Raw genomic sequence first — 17,636 nt, forward strand, 5'->3', positions numbered from 1 at the left:
TCAATTTTAGTTTGCTGTTCTTAATGTTTGGAAGAATACAGGTTATAAACCTCTTCATGTGTAATTTTGTCTCGCCGTTCCTTGTTGCGGTCTCTATATTAATTTATGAAATTTTCTCCATTCTCTTGTCATCTTCTCTTAAGCTGAGGGTGTAGCAACGTCACACCCACACAAAACAACAAGTGCGATTACAGTTCTGTACATTTTGAACAGTGAAAACGCACATAGACTACATTATACGACCCAAGATAATATACAGGCCCACCACGCAGCGAGATCATGGCCTCATATCCGTTTTGGTCGTCGGATTTTGACGGCACGCGATCCGACATGTTGAACGGCTAAATAGGATCCACAATGTGAATAAGAGGCATGTACCGGCATGCATTACGAGACTGCTGACTGAAAACAGTGATCAGTAACACGACCTCACGATTACGTTACACTCACGCGGATTTGATGTCGGCTCTTAATTGTCTTCTGTTTGTTTGCACCGACTATCGTCTCCTGCCAAACAAATTATGATAAGCCTATATTTTAATATACATGTTCTCACAGAAATTTATAGAATTAATTACACTTCATCTGAAGCCCTGAAAATGGAGACAGCATGTTTCTCCGAAACACTGGGTTCTATCTGAAAGTGTACACGGCGAGAAACCAAATAAATATCATCGTGAGATTTAAGGTTTTTACTGCGGCAGCATGAAGTCGCGTCGTGTGTTCTGATTGAGGTTTACCGACGTTTCGGAGGTGGTTGCCGCCTCCGACATCAGGACGATCTGGTGTTGTATTTCGATGAGAACAAGAGAAATGTCGTCGGCGAAATTTAATTTGGGGGTTTCGCAAATACTCTGTGCTTTGTGCTGACATGAAATCCATCCGTCAAATTCACCAGTTGCTTGTAAGTTCATGTTTCAGAAAGTTCTGATCTAATTTTGTTGGAATTTGTTACTGCGAAACGACAGCTTACTGTAGGGGTTTCTTTCATACCACATTCTAACAAAGACACAGCGCGCTGAAATTTTGTTACCTCGAATTGAAAATACTTGTCAGTGTCGAGATGCGTTAGAAAGCCGGAAAGTAACAAATATTAACTGTCTTCGAACACCCGGCTTCCTGCTGAACACTGTTTTATTGTGAGTTTCCACAAAGTAGATGTGACAGGAAAGACAGACCATTACTCCTCGTAGCAATCGGAAAGGCGAGTTGCATCACGAGTGTTCGTCTTTTGTTTTCAGCGTATTTGCTACAACGTGGAATGTGCGGGAGTTTTTGGTTTGTCTATTTTTATGAACTCGCGAAAATATAGATGAGAATTTAATGAATCATTTGAGTTTCAAACCAACCTTTTAGTATTGATTTTCAATGAAGGCGTGTATGTATGTCCTTAAATATAGGTTAAATTAAATGTAAAAATTTTTTCATATAAAATATCTTATTTTTTGTACTGTTTGTGCTATCCAAGTTATTGATTGCCTGAGTAATGAGTAGCGTTTGTAGGATTCACATAAAGGGGTTGGGGGGCGACACAGAAGGACCTCCAAGTCCGAAATTTTGCCAATCTTCTGCTGTCTTACGACCTTCACAATATGCATCGACAGTTTCATTGCCAATTTGCAGCAACATGCATATGTTTTTCGTAATCCACCTCACAAAATAATTAAACGTTTTAAAAACTGTCTTAATCTTGAAGATGACTGTCGTCTCGCCGTGTAGTCTGGTAGAATAAACTCATCATCCTGATGATAGAGGCAGTAAGTACTTATGAAACGTCGGTAAAGATCTACCGGACTATAGAGCATGGAGCTCGGAAGGCAGCCATCTTTGTGCATGAGATATTCTTCTGCGTTCTTAATTGTTGTCGACACATCACAAGCATATATTATCGCCATTATCTTTATCTTATTCCTGTCGCTGCAGTAAACACGAATTGGAATCCAAAAGGCGGTTAGTGGATTAGTGACGATTTAATAAGTTCAGAATACTGAATTTTATCAAAACTATTTCAGAGCCTAGTTTCTGTTTGGGAGGGGCATTATAATGAGCTTTCGGTGTCCATAAAGGGCAGGGAATGTCTTGACAAGCTGCCAACTTATCGATGAGTACTCTGCTCGATAGAATTAAATATTAAATATTAAATAGCTTTTTACACACTAATTTGGCCTTGCATCGCTACTGTTCAGGGATATATCTCATTAGCTTCGGGACTACAGCGTTCAATGACACGACAGCGGAAAATGTCTGACGTTAACTTCGTTGTATTTGTAATTAATTATCTTTCTGGATTACGGACTGCTGCTTCAGATGAGCGTGGCAGTTCAACGTATTTCTTGTCCGTCTCTCTCTCTCTCTCTCTCTCTCTCTGAAGACCTTATTTTCTCGGCGAAAGTTTCTGGCCTTGATTTCAATCACACCATTGAGTACTAGATTAGTGAAATTTATCCTAGTTAAGCTATTTAACATGGCAGATGACGTTACCTGTTTATATTTAAACAGCAAATGATGTCACTTCTAAACAGTTTTTGTGCGTAAGGGGATCAGATGAATAGTTAAGAGGGTACGCTTTGTTAGTGGCGGAATATAGCTTTTAAGCCGGAGCTCATGTGAGTAATATTCAAATTAGATTCGGTTTTATCCCAAAGAGTACGTATCACTTCTTAATTTACAAAAATCGATCGGTCAGTGCTGTTTACGCAAATAATCGCTGTTTACTCTGAGAATCATGCGAAATCTAAAATTAAATACACTGTGAACAAAATGCAGGTGGTACATATAATTACCAGTGCGGTTTAAATGAATTGTTGTGATATTAGGCTAGTTCTGAATTTGCATGCCCCAGCTGAAGATAAAAGTAATAATTTGACTGGACTTATCTGATTCGGTGTAAATCGACCATCGGCTGGATTCTGTGAACACGGTAATGATTACGCGGATTTTATTAAGACGGTTACTTTCTTGATTATCTGGGCGTATATTAGATTTCCAAGAAGGAATTTTCTCCATGGATCTAGTCTGTTAAACAGTACACAAAAAATCGTAATTGAATATTCGCCCATGTAACTTAGCAGCGTTAATTCTTGAGCAACTACAATGCTACAGCGGCAAATTCTGTATGGCTCATCGTACGTGTAATCTACTGTAAACACACGTAAGCCAATCGAAATTTACGTTGAGTTTTGATGAGAATAACCGAGCACCGGACGTGGGATGTTTGTTTCAGATGTAGGATAATGTTTAAGCACTAAATTCATGTCACGTTGATCTCTACGACCCTTACGTGGTAAATAATTATCGACATTTGGGGTGTACTGCAGAAACGCTAGGTGGAGGTTACATTATTTCTTGTGTCAAAACTGGTTAATGTTTTTTTTTATATTGTAGGTCTAGTTTTTGATTTGGGAGACTGAAGAGGGTTTATTTCCTAAATAGTTTTTTAAAAAATAAAGAAGACAGTTTTTTTAGTATTGTCAAAAATAACTGATATAAAGTGTTTTGGTCAAAGCCTATTTGTCTTGAGACTGAGAAAGAACCTCATTGAGACTAGCCGATAATCCGACCGAGATTGAAATTGGGTACCTACTAAATAAAGTTCAGTACACTAGCCCTACACGCTTGGAATGAAGGTATTTCATAGTAAACACAGTGTTTTTTTAATATTTTATCAGGAATGTAAAGGGAACACGTAATAACGAAGAAATATGCGTCTGATTAGTGTTATTTCACATGCCGAAATATGTCAAGATATTTCTGGAGACTGGAGAGGTGTACTGTTTGAAGTAAACCGACATTCCAGACGTGTTATTTAAGTCACGCCACAGGCGATGGCGTCTGCAGGGAATCCAGGAGAGTGATAAACAAACAAAAAACGGGATCAAAGACCGACCATAATAATATTCGATGTCATTGTTGCAACAGTGTTGTACGTTGTGATGAAAAATGCGACAGACAGACGGAAGGGTCCATAAGGTGTTCTTCCGTGAGATAAAGTGTAAAGAACACCTAGAAGTGGCCAAAATTGACCCAAACGTAAAGATAATACAGCAGAATCACAAATTGTAACACGGTGTGTTTTATGGTTTTATTCAATGCAAGAACATTGAAAGCTTTGCACTTAGGCGCCTCGTTTGAGAGAAGTGAACTGTTATAATACTTTAACGCTCGTGTTTTTTCTCTCTTCCAGGTAAGTGCTGGCTGGAAAACGCTGACGGCAGAGAAGAGAAGTAAACTTTGTTTGTCGATGGGTATGATTGGATCTCTATCGACCCTGAGTTCGCTCCTGACCCTATGTGTAAGGTATGTCCCTGATAACTAGTCCATACATTGTAAGCGGTCAATTCTGGACAAAGATCCTACTTCTTGTAAAGGCGTATGTGTACCTTGTGTTCTGGCACTTGTCTTTCTGTCATTAATGTTTAAACTAATCGACGGATCTTGATGAAACGTGTTATGATTATAATTCATTTAGAGATTGTCTGAATTTCGTATATCTCAATTTCATACTACTAATTATACGAACATACCAGCTTTGCGAACTTCGGAGGTGGTACGTGATGTGAAATGTCGGTATTAATGTTTACTGTTTTATTTCCATTATATTACGATGTAGCGAATATTCAATGTATAGGCCTGTTATTTATTTTTGGTATATTTAGCGACACTGTGTAGCTGAGACTGAGACTTTGACGCTAAAATGCAGCATGACCAATGAATAATTTAGACGTAATGCAACAAAATGATTCAGTTTTGCACTTTTACTTACACGAAAATGTACGACTATTATTTATCCATGTAATATCATAAGGCAGGCCCCACGTTTCGACATTTGGTTGCTTCAAGTCGGGCATTTCTGTTCTAATTTCATATTTTGGAAGAAATGTTATGCATATATTGTCCCTAATAATTTCAGAAACAAGCAACGGATTTATTTTAAAAAGTTAGTATGGATTTCATGTCACTAGATGCCACTTCATCTTTGGACGTTTTTAATTTCCTATAATCAGTAATACCAACTTGTTGGTTTTGCAAATAAATGTCATGTGGGGAAGATACTTCTAGTTCAGGAACGTGAATTTGGTGTTGAGAGAATATGTATCTAATTTGTTTTTCGCTAAGACAGTAAAACAACATGGCTGCTAGGCAGCCTGAACTAATCTATTTGTTTAATGTTGATAATCAATAATCCATTGAAGTTACAAATGTGAAAAGTTATAATTCTTCTTGATCACACATGTGGACCGAAGATTTTGAAGAATGTCGTCCAAAAATGTATCGTGTATTTATCGTCTCTGGTTACAGAAAATAAGATGGCCCCGTGGTACGCCATTTCCAAATTCATTGTCCTTTACCACTGGAACGTGCAGTGAAACTTCCCTCCACGTCTCCTTATCCTTCCTTATTGTCTCAGAGTCCTGTTGCCCTCCCCCCACGTTTGTCGTCACACTCGCTGCTTTTACAGCCCGATGTATCTATCTGGTTTGTATTATGAACTCCCTTTTTGTGAACACGAGAGCCTGTCTCTTAAAACTTATTCCATTTCTCTGCTTCCTTCTAATGTTCGTAACTCCTTGCAGACTTGAAAATTAAATTTCATTTCCTTAATTTCTAAAACATTCATGTTTTCTTCGCAAGACGTAGCTGTTCCGTGAGACGTTTATGATAATTTATGTGTGCATAATTGCATTTTTATGCTCCCGACTGCATGGATTAACTCCATGTTTGAATTATGTTTTCTAGGCTCTGAATGCAGTTATTTTCAAGGTATAAGAGTAGGGGTTTGTAATATTAATAGAGATGAAATTATACATAATAGTCCTTGGCGTGTAGGAATGTAATATGAAATATTTATATCTATAAATTATAGAATTTAGACGTGTAAATATTTTAAATTTGAGGAACGTGTGACGAATTACATTGAAGTACATCAGGCGTCTTTCTGTAGGGATTTTTTTTATAGTTTATTGGGACAACCCACGAAGCGTGGAGGTTCTGAAACACAGTGTGGAACAAACTTTTGCCAAAAGTGACCCCAAAATACTTCAACCAAGTCGCGCGAGAACACACTGAAGAAGGTAGATGATTCAGTTCGAGAAGATGGTTTTTGTTGTCAGCATAAGCTGTAAAGCTGTTATCTAAGTTGAAGAATTGTGTCTTCTGGGTTTTTGCGCTGTGTATCGCCCTGATGACGGAGGCATTATGACCACTAAAACGTTGGTGAACATCGACCAGACCACACAGCGCAACAACCCAGAAGATAGAAAACTTCATAATCACCGCTGTGAAAACCTCAAATCATACGTTCTCTAAGTTATTTTTAACAAAAAACAACTTATTTTCTTGTTATATTGATGTCACCGAAGCTTACAAATACTGTTGCAGTTAGGGTTGTGTTTAAAACGGATCATTCTGTATGCCATATTTTAGAGAGAGAAGAAAGTAATTTCTTAATGATAAATTAAGTGATTTCTTTTTTTCTGAATAATGGCATAGAAATTGATAGAGGGGTCGGTGTAGGACATAAAACTATTATTGTGCGCAATGAACATTATTACCCGTGCTGCTGATATGTGTACGGGGGTTATGGGAGACAAGCAGATTACCTTCTTGCCATTTCCTGAACCTGTATTTTTTGTTTTGTTGGTAATAAAAACTGGGATTAGTAATGCACGTGAACCAAATTGCTTTTCCAATAATACTCCACTTTTGTGTTACGTCATTCTCCTGTAACTTTGCAGCCATCTTGGAAGTGTGAAACTGCGGTGCATCTCGATTCTGAAGCTTCGTACCGTGTAGTGTCTAGAATATGACGTAGTGCAGAGTAAATTGATTTTACCTGTAAAATTATATGTTCGAAACTCAGTCAACCTAGTGTCTTGCGTTCCTTAAACTTATTACTTCAGATACCACATGATCTATTCCAATTCTGAATTATTTATGTAATTATGAAAACGTTTAAATATTTGGTAAGACATCCTGGACAGGGTATCATGCCGATTCAAGGCTTCTGTCACACAGAAGAGCATAACGTAGGAAGACACCGACAAACATCTATATTTGAAGAGGAATCTGAACCTAGGATTTGCATGACAAGTGTCAAAGTTTACGGAAACCGCGTTGAAGTTCATTCGTGATAATGCTTTCCACTTTACAGCTATTCGATGGATGCAACTGAAGCCATAAGACGTACTGTGGAACATGTCATTTTCCTAAATCTGCTTCTATATTTATAAATCTGTCAACATTTTATTACACATTCACCGGAAAGGAAAGCCTTGTTTTTTCTTCAGGAAGCCGTAGAACAGTTGAATGCAAAGAGCGCACTGGCTGGGATGCTGGGATACAGAAGTAAATCTGCTGTGGATTTCTGCTGTTTCTCTAATAAACGTACAAGACGCGTGCCAGTCGGCTTTGTTGGAGAACGCGTTTTAAGCGAAGCTAACGTCTGCAGTGTAAATAATTTCAGACACCTCAAACCAATTTATATTTTTCTCAGCTTTTAGATAAACTTAATTTGAACTCAAAATCAAAGCGACTAAAACCAGCCTAGCTTTTAAACGATAAATGCTCAGAATATAAACATGTAAACGTAAGAATAAACACTTGAATCTTTAACTCTTTCCTTAGAAGCTGACATTCACTCAGCTGGGAAGTTTTCCCGCTTTGACGCTACCGTGTTTTTAAGTGTTACATTACCGGGCCCTTTGCTGAGCCCTTAGAGTTTACTATTCATCCTGACATTCTGTTTGTTTTATATTTATTTTAATATTATGCTCTCAGTTAAGCTCTTATCTGGTGATTGTGATTTTAATTTGTTACCGTTCTTTCCAAATATCTGAACTATGCACACATTTTCGAGGGATTTATTATCTTTGTATTAAATGATTCTGTATGTTCGTGTTGATACCTTAACTGGCTTAAACTGCTGTTACTTATGGAACATTTTTCTTAGCGGTGACAGACTTATTTTGTTGTCTGTGGCATATTATATTTTTGCTCACACCAAACTACGTCATCGACATAGTCCAGAACCTAATGTTCCTTATTAATTTCCAGGCCTTTCGGACTTTAACGGACTTCCCTAGTAGTGTATTCCAAAGTAATTCACTAATTATTGTAAGGGAAAACTGAAAAGCAGTGAGAGTGGAGCATCTCCTTGTTTTTAAATAGGAAGTGGATCAGATAAATGTTTACGTATAAGTTGCGAGTTCTACTGGAGTCTACAAATGGCCGATGTACTGTTGCATTTTCCTTACTTTTTTTCCAGCATTTCACGAATGCAGAATGTTTGATCAGTTATTGATATGTTACGTCGAAATTCATACTGGTGGTCTTCAGTAATTTTATCTACATGTGGAGTTAACTTCGAGGGAAATATTTTGGATACAATTTTGTGTGAAGTTGATAAGAGTGATACTCGTAGATAATTACCGGTGCTGTAGTTAGTTTTATCGATTGGGATGGGGGCATGGTAATAGATTCCTTGTACTGCTGTGACATTTCTCCCTTGTTAAAATTACAGTTAATATGTTTATGAATTTCGAAACGTGATATTTAACCTCCTGCATGAATAAATTCTCCCGGAATTGATCAATATCTGGCGATTTGTAAACATTTGTGTTGAAACTGTGAAATGAGGGGCGGGTTAAATGATTTGTGTATTATACAGATGTGTGAGAATTAAGTATCTTGTTACTGTTAAGTGCTTTCCTGCCGTAGCATCTGTTCCAATAATTAATGTTGCTTCAGGAATGTTCGTTGCTGTTTCTTTGTTGCAAAACCTTCTAGAAGGGGGTGTGATATTTCAGTGAACGTAACAAATGGTTTAAAGGTGTAGTAGGTATCAGTTGCCGACATTGAAGTACTTCTTCTCCAGGCTGTTCGCTCTATCCGTGAGCCATGTTCAACATCGACTTTCACAACGTGTATACAATATTCCGTCGATATAACAACGGTATTGTCAGCGAACAGGAGTAAGCGATGTACGTGATTTCAAAAGCCACAGAACGACCCTGGGCGGTCTCTAACCAGCGATTCTTAGGCTCTAGCGTGGTCACAGCATTTCGATAAAATATTTTTATATGAGGGCAAGAGTAATTACTTTAGACCTCAGAATCGATTCGTATATTATTGGATTGATGATCAAATCAGGGAGGGGTGTACACCATGCAGGGGAGATAAAAATGCGTGCAACATTTTGGTTGACGATCCTGAAGGGAATACACAACCCGTACGACATAGCATAGATGGGAATATGATATTAAAACGTGTCTTGATTAATCAAACTTACGATAGGGACTGGTGGCGTGCCCTTGTGAACACGATAATGAACCTTCAGTTTTCGTAAAAGACGGAATTTCTTGACTAGCTGAGCGTATTGTTAACTTCTCAAGAACAATTTAGACCTATACATTATTGAATGTGATAATGAACAGTCAGCAGGCAGAGATTTGGAAAGAGGCTGTTGTTGTAAAATAAGATGTCTACTATCCTCGCTTAGGGAGAATGAGATAAACCACTGAACAGCTGATGGTAGCTGGGTCCGGCTTTAAATATGAATCGGCCAGTTCCTTTCGAATACAATTTTAAAGTGACATAAGGATCAGAAAATGTTTTAATATTAAACTGGTAGCAACAATTACAGTATTTTTCTAAATAAATATGTGTTGTGAGTGCGTTTGGGTCTGTACTGCAGGGCTCCTGAAATAAGCTTGTTAACTCGCAACGGGCGAGTTAATTTTTCGCCTCACTCATGTATTTCAATTAAATAAATTATTTACACTATAAGATGTATCGCATCAAGATTAAAGTTCAGAAATTAAATTAAATAATCCTCTTGTTTATTCCCTAATCTTAACATTCAGCACTTCGGTTTTCAAAATCTTCTTTACTCGTTCCTTTGTGGGCTGTGCACATTCTGTTAAGGTGCTAGTAGATTTATGTTGCACATCCGGTGGGCCGTATGCTTGTCGATCCTTCTGATCTTGATCGTGTCAATGGAGAATGACCGATCGGGTTTTGTCTGCGGTTTAGAGGATTCACCCGCCGTCAAGCGATATCTGTTTTAGGCGTCTCATCTGCTCTGGTGTCCGTGCGTTCTGGAAAAGGACCGGGGGTGAAGGGGGCTGAAGCTCCTACAAAGCTCCCCATCATCGGGTCACAGCGGACCGTGGAATAAGAGTTCTTACTGACAAAAAAGAATTTCATGGAACCGGAAAGTTCTTTATCTTCTTCAAAACAGCCTGAGGTCAGTCAGTTAAGACCAGTCCACACCCTCACGTCCTATTGTTTTATTATCTATTATATTTACACCTGCGTCTCCCAAGTTGTCTCTTTATCGTTACGTTTTCCGAATAAAATTTTATCCTTCTCATCTCTTCGTTTCATCTGTCTCATCTCCCTTAATTTGATCAGGCACATTTATATCTGAAGAGTATAAATTATGAAGTACCCCGTCATACACGTTGATCGAAAATCGACGAGCACATTTATGACACATGTTCTGCTTGTCAAGAGATAAATTAAATTGAAATTATGGAAATAACCTTTTATGTTAAGTGTTGGAAATGCCCACCGAGTTCGGCGATGCACTCATTTTCTCATGTCGATGATACCCGGAGAAGGGAGCCTTTGTCACGGATACGGCTTGTACCTGTACTTGAGAAAAATACATCCTTGCACTTCCACTGTTTCAAGACAACTGACTGATTAGTGCGAGCTGGTTACTAAACCAATCGAAATGTATCGAATTTCAACACTCAATAAATGTTTTAATATGGCACGCGTGACGTTTAGAACACTATAATTGCATCCACCTGTTATTTGCAATTTAGGTCGAAATATCCTTCTTCTTAGGCCTACCTTTTTCTGAAGTTTCCTCAGTCTTTCCTTCCAACGATTTAGTGACTACGCAGTAAACATAGTCAAAGCGCCACACTTCGTCCAAGACCAGTAGTGGCGCTAATTCGGTTGCGGCCTTAAACTCAAACTTTTCCTTTCTTTCATAAGATCTCCAATACTCCACCGGCTAAAGAGAGTTTTTACTGCAGAAGGGAGAAATATTTTGCAATATTTTGCTGCTGTGCACCGGGATGTTGTTCTGTGTAGGCAGAACACGTTTGTTTTTTCATCACCATTAAAACCCACTTTGATCTCGTGTTAGAAAAACGAAGCTGATTGTGATGAAACAGTACACATCTGCAGCTGTGTGGTACCTGAGTTCGTGACCAGCCTGGCGATTGAATTCAAAGTAGCATGTTTGCGTACTATGTGTTATGTTAATCAGTTAATCAGTGGTAGTGTTTAAAAGAGCCTGGACTATTCACGAAGTCAGGGAGTGTTACGTCAGGAACATTTATTTTTTCTGGTTTGTGGAGTATAACTTTGTTATTATTTAAATGTGCTATGAAGATAAAGGTAGATCATTAAACAATATTAACATAGAATTATTTTCTATACGTAAAGCTGATGTAAATTTTGTACGACTAAATTGTTTAAGGCCTATAATTTTTTTATAGTATGTTCAATGATTAGGGGAGAATGGGCTAATGGCGGTCACTTAAGAGAAAATCTAGATCAAATGAAAAGTACACGCAAAGTTGAAACATTATATAAACTGGTATTTAGTCTGAAGGGTCTACTTAAATATAAAGAATAAAATACGTTGAACGTAACAAAAAATCTGTAGGAAATGATAACTGAAGACGTAGCTTTGACCGGTATTCCCCACCCTTAGGGGTAATGATGGTCACTATTTGAGCTTCAAGATGTCACTGAAGTAAATAAGATAGTGAGTAAATAAAATGTTTTCTTAGTAAGTAATAGGCATATATCTTAGTTTACAAAATGTGCACACACCAACATAATTTGAACGTACAAATTCTAACGAAATATTAAGATAGAAGTCTTCAATAACCTTTTTCATTTTGTATTTTTTCTTCTCAAACACAGAACACAGATAACCATCTGTAAATTCCCAGCTACTGCATTCTGCATGTGCCCAGATACCACAGCCTGTGCATCTATACCAGAGTTCTCCGTCTTTAGCAAATTTTTCACAAAATAAACATATTTCACAATATGTTTCTGTCATCCTCTTCATTTTCGTCAAGAATATTTTGATCGCTTATGTCGGTGTCCACTTCTGATGAAGTAAAGTCCAGCTGTTTCTTCGGATTATTAAATGCAGCGTTTTTTTTATCTCTTGGAGGCTTGTTTCCTTATTCTGCATTTTCTTTGGAAATATTGCTGTTTGCCTACTTCTATTCGGTCCTCTTGCATTTCTCTTTAATGCCTTGCTTTCTAAAAAAACCCTTCATGGGTGTCCCTGTCAGAATCTGCCTTTTCTGCAAGGTGTCCATGGACCCACGTAGGTAATGGAGATCCTTGACCGCCATTACCCCAAACGCGTAACCTGAAACGAAAGGCATCTTGCCGTGAGATGGCACATATTTATTCATAATTATCTACTCAGTTATAATATCCAACTATCGCATGTTATGTACACCCACAAGAAAAATTCGTATAATTCAAAGAATGTTCAATCACTTCAGACATTTCAATGCCAAGTATTAGATCACTATAGCACAAAACATACACATGCAACTATCTCGGTAACTGCACCAGAAGTAAATGGCGGAATTCGCTGTTGAACTTGACTGCATCAAGCACTTTATGTCAGAAGCAGATTGAAGCTTCTATCTTTTACCGTTTGTCAGAAAAGTGCCTGACCGCCATTCCCCCGTTCTCCCCTACTTTTGTTGGTTTCTAAACCGTCCATTTTACAGAATAAGTCTGGTTATTATACTGCCAGACGATTATTTATAACGAAATTATTGTTTTCCAAGTGTTGTATTACGTCGCCTTTGGACAGCGGTTGACAACGACCAACAAATTTTTATAAACTTCTCTGTGTGTGTGAAAAGATCTCGCGTGTTCTGGCCACATTTAAACTACATGGGCCAAGAATTAGTCAGGTAACATTTTAATAATTTATGGTGCTTCAAGGACAGTGGAACTTAATGTAATCAATTCGCCCCCCCCCCCCCCAACCAAGTCTGAAATATCTGCTACCCCTACAGGTAACGTATGGCTAATATAACCCAATTAAGTTATAGAAAGCCTACTGTCTCTGAAATAACGCGTTTTCAGAGGAAGAACGGCGTACCGCTCAGTAAGAACTGTCACAGAGCTTCACCCCCTTGGTGCCTGAACCGGTAGAGTGGCTCATTGTTCTGATGACGGATGTGGCAGGTATCTCTGAAACGGCAGCCAATTTTTACGAGACTACAATGCTAAAAAACCCAGAAGACAGTTATATTCAAAGCTTTGTTCAGCAAATCAATAAATCAAATTACATTTATATAAAACTCGAACAAAAGAAAATCAATTGTTTGTAAGAACGTGTAAAAGACATTTAGATATCAGTATTTTACACCGTAACCATGTTAAACATGTGTCCATTGAAGCAGTCCGTACTTTACATAAGCCATAAATGACGTTTTGGAACTTGGTTGAACTCCCTTCTTCAGATAATTGTCATTATACTAACACTTTTGCTTATGATTATTCTTATCACGCTGGCTCTGTAATTGGCTCCTGTAGCTGCTGAGTCAGCACGTTAAAATAAAAAAGGGAAATGTATCTCCCGAAACGTCAGCCAATGGGAAGTCTCGAACTTTATTACATCGCAACGAATCTGGTATTGTCGCAAACTTTTTCTTCGATGTCACGTGTTAGGACCACAAGCTTGTGTCTTTGTGGAGGTAATGTGCTGAAATATTAATCGAAGTTTGTTTCTTTTCCTTATAGGTATATCTTATTTCTGTACTGTTTATCCGTGTTTGATCTGATTTACTGCTGGGATTAAAATACCGGTACAGAAGGCTCCCTTTGATTTTCCTGTCACGTTTTACTAACAGGCAAGAATTATTTTTAAAGCGAGAAAAAGGACATTTCTCTTATTAGACTGAATTTCAGTCATTAGATGGTTGGGAGTTTGATTGTTTTGTTTCGAGTAACGGATGTTGTACATAAAACGTTTTTATAAACTGTTCGTGAAAGAGGTGAACATAAAAGATGGATTTTGTCGGAAATCAACTGTTAAAATAACAAAACAGATGTAGATGTCGGGCAAACAATGGAAGATTGTTTTGTTTCGGAACAACAGATTTCAAAGGTCAAAGCTTTTTGACGTCAAGGTAGCTGAGCTACTTAAATAATAAATGACTCATATTGTGGCAGTTTGGTTAAAATTTCTTACCAGTTTTGCAAAGTTATACTTCGGACACGTGGCATCGTGATGCCTAAAATTGAACTAATGATATATTACAGATCCGGAGGAGTTCGTAAGGATACTTGAGACATTTACCAACTTAATTATTTAAATACTGGTTGGTAGCATATTCTGTAATTTCCGTGTCTCAAAGTAGAACACTCACACGTGTAATGCAAATTCTATTTGTAGCTGTTAATGCAATAAATTATAACTACCACGTAGCAGTAACAAGATAAGTAAATGCTATTCATATTGTCACAAATGACTGGTGATTACCGAAATTAGCAACAGTAATTTTTCACATTAATTCATTGTATCTACAGTTGTCAGCAAATCGTTAACAGCAGTAGTATATCACCACACGTAAAAATAAATGCTGTTTCATACAATTTACAAAACATAAATTAATCTCAAAATATCTTTAAGTCAGCGAATAAATATTTATATTAGGACCAACAAATGAAATAAGCCTTATATTTTCATCAAGTGATCTGATAACAAAATATCTCTGTTTATTATAATCTAATTGTTTATTTTTTAAAAAAAGGTTTCCTTTATTCTTTGCCCAACACGTACTGAGTTGACTCCTTTCATTCTAGTGATTGTGTCATTCTGTGTTTTAATGCACCCTGCCTTTGTAAAATCACCAATAAGTTTATTTGATTTTTATATTGTCTATCAGCATTTTAAAAGCGAAACAAAAATATACAAGCTGGTTCACTTTGTCACGTAACAGAGGCTGGATAAGCAGTACCGGACAGCCGACAAATGGTAGTCCTTTAGATTGGAAGTTGAGCGGGGGGGGGGGGGGGGGGGGACAAATCATCATCGTGAAAAAAAATCCCCTACTTCTTGCGAAATGTTACTCAAGGCCTCAGACTTGGATCTTGGTCTGTCACTTTAAGGGAAGAACACAGATTGAGTGGGTTTTGGAAGAGGATGCTAAGGAGATTATTTGGACGAAGAGGGATGAAGTAAGTTGTGTAATGAGGAGCTCAATCTACACTTTTCCAAATACAGAGTGCCCCACGTATCTTGAAACTCACCTACTGGCACGCGACGGCAGTGTTCTGTGACATGCTGTTGAGGCGAATTCAATGTTAAGTGGGACAATTTGTGTTATTAAGATGATCAGATTAAGGAGATGAGATGGGTTGGGCACGCAGCGCTCATGTGGAGATGAGAAATTCGAACAACGTTTTTGATGGAAAGCCTAATGGAACGAGAAGATCTAGGACAATATTAAAATGCGTTTTGGGGAGATTAGGTTGGACGGTTAGAATTGGATTCTTCTAACCCAGGTTAAGGACCAGTGACGAGCTGCTGTGAACACGATGATGAACTTCATTTTTCCATGAAGTGTGGGAAATTTCTTGAGCTTGTGAACAAGCTGTTGGTTTCCTAGAAAAAACTTTTTTCGTAGACTGTTTTAACACTATTGTTTATGATGATCATGATAATGTTTATGGTTTTGGAAATTTATAGTCTAGAGATTTACCATAAGAACCTCATCTGTAAAGACAGTTGTTTTTTAGGCTCTGTGCTATGCTGATTTTATTTTTTACATTACGTTTTAATGGGAAGTCTTAGAGAATCCATAAAAAGTGTCAGTTACCAGCGACATCTGTGTGGTACTGCGGGGTATCTGTATATTATGGGCCGAGTCCATACACGTAAAAATATTTTCCTATTCTGCGTCTCGTAATGCTACATGACTATACTTCGCGTCTTTACGATCACAGCGCGAGATGTTTCTTATGAGCAAGTTTGCTGGCCACAAAATTGAAACGAGACCCGTACTGCCATATCATAGTTATGGGCATCTTTTCATAGCTTTGGATTTGGAGGATAATAGTGTCCTATAATGCATATTCTTATCAAGTATGAAATAGTGTATATCTACTTTGATTATCCATATCTCTGTATTTATAAGAGAAATGAAGTTTGCAGAGTATTTGCAGACACAGTTATTAACTCCACAGAACAGTGTTCTGCTTGAGCAGCTGATAAAATTTACGTGGTCGTGAATTTTCGGGGGTTAATTACCATTATCACCGAGCCCTATCCTGAAGTAGATTAATCCAGTCTATATTTTTACTCCATATTTACGATTTATTTAAATATTATTCTACCATGTTATCCATTGTCTCCCAAATGTTGGAATTCTTTTCTTATTTCCCTGATACGTGCCACATATAAAGCCCATCTTCTTCTTGATCTGATATTTGGTGAAGAGTACAAACTTTGAAGCCCCTGATCATACAATTTTCTACGTCCTTATGTTAACTTCCTCCGTTTAATTATCTACAAAAACGTTTGTCGGAAAATCTATACTGAATAGGATTTGAGGTTTTCGCGGCGGTTAGCCTGAAGATGGCTGACTTCTGGGTTGTTGCGCCGTGTAGTCTGGTAGATGTCCACCAACGTTTCAGAGGTCTTTGCTGTCTCCATCATCGCCCTTTAGAGCCCAATCGTAACTATGTGTCCCACCCAATTCACTGTGAAAAGAGATTATTTTCATAAACAATTGATCTTTATAACGATGAGGTGTTAAGTTTTATTTTCGGTACGGACTGAATTCTTAAACATTATTAAGGCGAACTTCGACTTCAAACAATTAATATTTTTTTAAAAAAATTTGAAAGGTGTAAATTATATTTGTAACAACCGAATTTAGCATGGTAATCAGTTTTCAATATTTTGGTATTGTGTACTTTCTTTGGGATTGATTTTGTGGCAGAAGCAAGTGTTTTCAGGTACTCGCTGAGGGGTCATTTTCCATTCTTGTGATCCCTGAATTACAGGCGCTGTACGTTGAAACAAAATTATAACTTACTCCACTCTTGCTCCTTCTGTCACAGCCATCTTCGTATCGACACGGTGATTTGTGAAACTCTACAGTGACAATAGAAGAAGATTTACGGAGAAACTGTTCACAGGGAAGTTCTTTTTTCTATTCTTCGAAAAGATTTCGTGGGTTACACAATAGAGAACCTCTAACGCCAGGTTTTAATGCTGTGGAAACATGAGGCATTCATTTGTCCTTACCTCCTTACATGTGCCACCCACTTCATTCTATTTTGTGATGTGAAGTGAACTTGCACTCCATATAAATACGTGGTTTGCCACCAGTTATAAAACTACGTTTATTACAGTATGGACGCACGATCGTCTGAGCATGCGCGTCATTATCCTAACGTACTTTGATATTTTTAAAAATGACACTATTTCCAGATGTTGAAGAAAAACTGATTTCACCGTGTAGAGTAAAATACTACTTGAGAGATTGAGGCTTGTATGGAACTCAAAGATTTATTACCTTGTTCATAAGACATCGTCCTTTTGCTCTATCAAGCCGGTTGAA

The 17,636-nt window shown here is 37.7% G+C and overlaps 1 protein-coding gene across 1 annotated transcript in view; it reads left to right on the top strand.

Annotated features, from left to right (window-relative positions):
- Window positions 1-17,636, top strand: part of LOC110828107 (leucine rich repeat protein connectin) — a 288,857-nt gene that overhangs the window by 31,521 nt on the left and 239,700 nt on the right. The gene's annotated exons all lie outside the window — the stretch shown is intronic.

Source organism: Zootermopsis nevadensis, unplaced genomic scaffold, assembly GCF_977971745.1.
Source record: "Zootermopsis nevadensis isolate Lab colony 2312 unplaced genomic scaffold, Znev_1.0 Znev_ptg000011l, whole genome shotgun sequence".
Classification (NCBI taxonomy): domain Eukaryota; kingdom Metazoa; phylum Arthropoda; class Insecta; order Blattodea; family Termopsidae; genus Zootermopsis; species Zootermopsis nevadensis.